Here is a 5,652-nt window from a genome sequence, read left to right on the forward strand (position 1 = left end):
GTTGGGTTCTGTTTTGTTTTTGTTTTTTGTTTTCTTTGATTTTTCTCTTTGTTTCTGCTCTGTCCTGGTTTGCTGGGAAGCTGCTACTTCCCCTCTCAGCCACCAGATGCCGCCACTGGGTGGAGCCCCTGGGGAAGTGCGGTGGACAACCCATAGACACACCGGTGTCTAATCTATGAGAGCTGCTGAGGTGCTTCATAAGGAGCGACCAGTGGACACTTCAGTGCCTGAGTGTTTGCCTCAACTGGTAAACGTTTCACTAGTGAAAACCTTCTGCGCACAAACTCGTCCTTATTGCTCCTTGTGCTTCCCTGTCAGGTTTCCTCGTCGTTCCTCGTGGTGGACGTTTGTTCCCATCTGGAATCCTCCTGGTCCCCTCACGACGTCTTTGGCTTTTCCATTTGTCGCCATCCTCCTGCTCTCACCTCCCTGGTCCCCTCCCGTGGATTCCCTTCGTCGCGCCTCAGGTTGTGCCTGCCGGCCTTAGCAGCTCCGGGAGCTAACCATCCGGACCCCGCTCTGTTGTCAGCTTGCTCCTTACACCCAGCCACTAACTTACCTGCTCGCTCTCCCATGGAAACCCGCTTCTCCGGCTGCCGCCACTGAAATCCTCAATCCGCCTCCGAGTAAGACAACCTTTGAGAACAGTCTCTAATATTTCCTCTGATCTGTCCAGTATTCACACCCCCCCCTCTCGTTAACAGTTCGAACACCGTTTCCATCCTTCCAGAACCCAGGACCGTTCTCCCTGATCTCCCCCTCGCCTTTCCCTTCAATAAATATTATTGTTTTCCATACTGCTCCTCTTGGTGTGTTTTGCATGTGGGTAAACAGACTAGATCCCACTATGACACACCCTCAAAATGTTAACATGTAAGCGAATATGTCCATCAGGACAGCAGGATCATCATGACAACTAAGAGGTGTCGAGATAACATGAATTTACCTTTAAAATGAATCTTACAAAGTAACATCTAGACCACAGGTGTCAAACTCCAGTCCTGGAGGGCCACTGACCTGTAACTTTTAGATGCGCCTCAGCTGCACCACACATGAATAGAATAATTAGGTCATTAGCAAGGCTCTGGAAAACTTATCTACACAATGAGAAGGTTAAACCATTTAATCCCGGTGTTTTGGACCTGTGACACATCTAAAAACTGCAGGACAGCAGCCCTTGAGGACTGGAGTTTGACTCCCCTGATCTAGACCCAACAGTAGAATCAAACTTGAATAAGATCACGGAGGTTGTGGTTTTATGTTTCATCTCATGCAAGCTTTGCTTTAATTCTGTTTCTCTTTGTATTTCTTAGTCAGGCAGAGACAGTGTTGCAAAGTCATGAAACAGGAACCGCAGGCTTCCTAAAAAAAGAGGAAGTAAGTTTCCAGCCTGCAGAAAGTTTTAGAGAATGTAGTTTAAACAGATTTAGTAACTGAATAAGAGCAAATGCAAAATACTTGTATTAATATTGTTTTAATCCTAAATCAGAAAAGCTAAAGAGCTTATAGATGTGATTTTGACAGTGGTGGGAAGTAACGAAGTACAAGTACTTCATTACTTGTACTTCGTACAGTACTTATGTACTTTACTTACTTAAGTACTGTACTTAAGTACTGTACTTGTGTACAGTACTTAAGTACAGTACTTCGTTACTGTACTTAAGTACAATTTTTGTGTATCTGTACTTTACTTAAGTAGATTTAATAATGGCTACTTTCTACTTTTACTCCACTACATTTTACAGTAAGTATCTGTACTTTCTACTTCACTACATTTCTACAAAAGTGTCTCGTTACTCGTTACATCCAAGTCTCGTTGCTCTTTTTTTCTGTTAAAATGTGAAGTTCAGGGTCTTAAGGTGGCGCCATAAAATCCAAACAATAACGTGACTTAGTGTCTGTTGTCACCCATCGGCTCCCCCTTTACTCGCACGCGGAGCTTCAGACATGTGCAGTGGTTTCCTCTGAGGTGAAGGAAGATGTCTGTCTAACCGTCAGTAATATAATAGCTGCATAAATTGATATGGCGACATGTAAAATCAGCAGCGCTTCGCTTTCACAGACGGTGGAACTTCGTCCAACTTTTAGCGTCACTTGGAAGGAAAGCTTAAAGAAAGGTAAGATCTGTGGACGTGATGCTAGCTAAGCTAGCTGTACAGAGACACATGTTGCATCTGCGATGAAAAAAAGTTGTCACTCATGCACTGAATTATTGTGTGGAGGTTTTGACTGAGGTGTCGCAAATATGGGACAACGTTGTGACCAAAGTCAGCATTGATATGACATTCAGGAACGATCCGATTCTTCTGGACGGATCTTTACTGGTTAAATTTATTTCAGCTCTAAGTATTTAATATCTAGGTGTTTTATGGGAATGTGGATCTTTCAGATCAATTTGAGAAGCAAATTTGAAAGGTAAATGTAAATTTTTGTGTCACGTAGCGCAGGGTGCTGGTCTTGACTTGGTCTCGGGTAGGTGGTCTTGACTACTCTTTGGTTGCCTGTCCTCCCCCACCCACCTTCTTTCCATCCCGTTTCTGTTGGATTTCTTTCAAAATAAAAGCCAYTAGTGGCAAAAAAAGTGAAGTTCATGCTGTTAGGACAGGAGACAAGATGTTTCCATCCCTGAAATTATGATGCATAGAATCAAATATCTAAGTCTAAACTATGTTACAGAGTAAACACAACAAAAACATACTTTATCTGTGGCATTGTTCATTAAAATGACACATTTCTAATGTATTAAAATTAAATAGATTGGTTCACTTCATGATATTGTATTAGGGATTAGGTAATGCATTCAGCAAGTACTTTTACTTTTAATACTAAAGTATTTTTAAAAGCCTTTAATTTTACTTAAGTACAAATGTTAATGTGGCAGTTTTACTTGTACTTGAGTACATTTTTTGAGTACTTTCTCCACCACTGGATTTTGACAATGTAAAATGTGTAACTGCAATCAAAGATCACTGGTCTTGTGTTGGAGGTAGATACTCTGTGAAAGGTTAGGACAAGGGGGAAGTCAGAGGAGAGCAAATGTGACTGACTGCAGCAGAGTTTGCTGATCAGGAAACAGATGGACGAGTGACTAAGACTGCTGAGAAGAGGCCTGAGTATGCTGCTAAGAGATGGAGCGTGACCTTTGACCAACCCTGGGACAAGAACACAGACATAACATAATATCTCCAAAGCAAAGGTGGATTTGAGATCATCTACTCAAGCAGACAGCCAATGGAAAAAGCATGGTAACTGTCCTAGCCAATGCAAGCACATCCATAGGGTGGAATTCCCTGTAAAAGCAAATGCAAAAGAGGAACCTTTGGTTGGTAGATTCGAGTCAAGATCAAGATGGACAAAGAACTCTGCTGATGAAGAAGATGGGCCGGAGACTGTCCTACATATGGGAATCAAACCCTCAACCCAGCAACCTGTGGCTCCAAATTGAACTTCTCTCATCAAAGGCAAAGGACAAAGGCAAAAAGAGGAACTGCTTTTCTAAATGGAAACTCTTCCAGCCATCACCCAAGGCCTGGGTAACTTCAACATCCATGTGGAGACGAAAGCTCATCAGAGCTGCAGGGACACCTGCCTTCATCAATGATCCTTCTCCTGCTGGGACACATCATCATCATCAGGCCAGTTCTGGAGTTCGAAATTCCATACTGAGTCTCTCAAAGGTTCCTTTTAGTTCTCAGTGTCAGCGTTAGGGAAAGGAAGGTTAGATTAAGATGATTGATTTTTCTTATTTGATTATTTCTGCGACTGAATTAAGCTGCACTTACCCTGCAAAAAAAAGTACTAAATAAAGCAGAATATACAGGCATTGAGATGGTGTGGGCATTCAATTAATGTGTCACCCCAAAGTTATTTGAAGGTTATAAAATATCAATGGTGAATGATTCTGAAGAGAGAAAGGTGGAGCAGGTTTTGATCGGCTGCTTTAGCCAACAAGTCATGTAGTAAATAAAACGCCTCTATGACTTGTAATCCAAGTCACCAAATTTTAACCTGGGCGAATTCCAAGAGCCTGTTGTAAAAAAGAGGAGAGTGACTGTTAACGAGTGTGGTTCAATGGGAGCTAATTTGACTCAGACCGCTAGTAAATTAGCCTGTGGAATGAAGTGAGATGTGTCACTTGGATGAATGTTGTTAAACCCAGCTGAATCTCCAGCTAAAAGGTTTTCTGTGAACTCTGTTGTGGGCTGCAGCTGGATTGGGATTGGGCACTTCGGAGAGAAGTGCTGGCAACCAACAGATGTTACATTTCTGAATAATAAGTCAAAGGCTTTTACCTTTAACATCCCTTTCTTTCTAATCTTCTGAGACAACTGTGGAACGCATCATGTCACCAAACAGCACAGTGACTTCGGTGAAGTGAAACTCGGTGAAGAAGCATTCAGCTTCTACACACCTCAAATCTGGAACAAACTTCCAGAAAACTGCAAATCAACTGAAACACTGAGTTTGTGCAAATTAAGGCTAAAACCCCACCTGCTTTTGAACCAATACAAAAGGAACATTAATCAACATTTAAAGTATATTGATAATGTTAACAATTACACTTAAAATACAATGTCTCTTGCTGGTTTTCACAATTGTTGACTATGTAATGTGTTTGTGTGTATTTTATGTTTTCATGGTGTAAAGCACTTTGAATTGCCTTGTTGATTAAATGTGCTGTACAAATAAACTTGATTGATTAAAAGTTTGAAGACACACCTTAGTTTAATGTTCCATGTCCCCATGGACAAATTATTCTGTGTTTTCAATCATCATTTTGTCCAGGCCTGTTTCATTAGTTTATTTTTTTTATTATTACCAAAATTCAGAAATAATGTCTGATTTTCATCGTTTTATTTTTTTCAGTTTGAGTTATTTCAGAGACACTGTGAACTTTTTGGTCAGAGGGGTATCAACAATTTTACCCACACACACAAAATAGTGTCTATTTTAGTGGGTTTCTCATAATGTAATAATTTTATACATTAAGTATGTGACAATATTTTATATTTGTCTATATTGTGCTTTTACGGCATCCTCAACATAGTTTAATAATTTCTTATCACATAATAGTTTTCCTCCTCCGCATTCTCCCAAGAACTGTAGTGAAGCTGATTATTCCCTTCTTGTCATTTTCCAGCCAGTGAATTTATTGAGAAAAACAAAGATAGAGAATAGAATCAACACCCCGTTTTATCCACATCCCTGCCTAATTAATTGATCTGCTCCCGATGAGCAGGCTAAAAGCAGTGTAGGTGGATCTGGTGGAAATGGGACAAACAACTGACTTCACAGGGATTCAAATGCTTCGTCCTCACAGCGTCGTTTATCTGTGACCACTTTAGATGGTGGGGGTTTGCTGAGTCTTGCAAAATTTACTTTAGGAGAAAATAATTACCTCAAAACCTGCAAGGATAAAAAAAATGCATGCTCCAGGGTCATGAAGTTAATTTTCATGTTAAACTGATTTATTTATTTTGCATTTCCATTGAAAAAGGGAAGCATCCTGGCTTATTAAGGCAGAGGGAGAGACAAAGAAATCATTTTCATTACGTTTTCTGCATAATCATACTACAATTAAAACAAATCTTGGATTTGATGACAGTAACAATCAAAATGTCAGGAAAGAGAAACAAGGGAAAAATTTATACC

This window comes from Poecilia reticulata, linkage group LG14 (assembly GCF_000633615.1).
Source record: "Poecilia reticulata strain Guanapo linkage group LG14, Guppy_female_1.0+MT, whole genome shotgun sequence".
Lineage (NCBI taxonomy): Eukaryota > Metazoa > Chordata > Actinopteri > Cyprinodontiformes > Poeciliidae > Poecilia > Poecilia reticulata.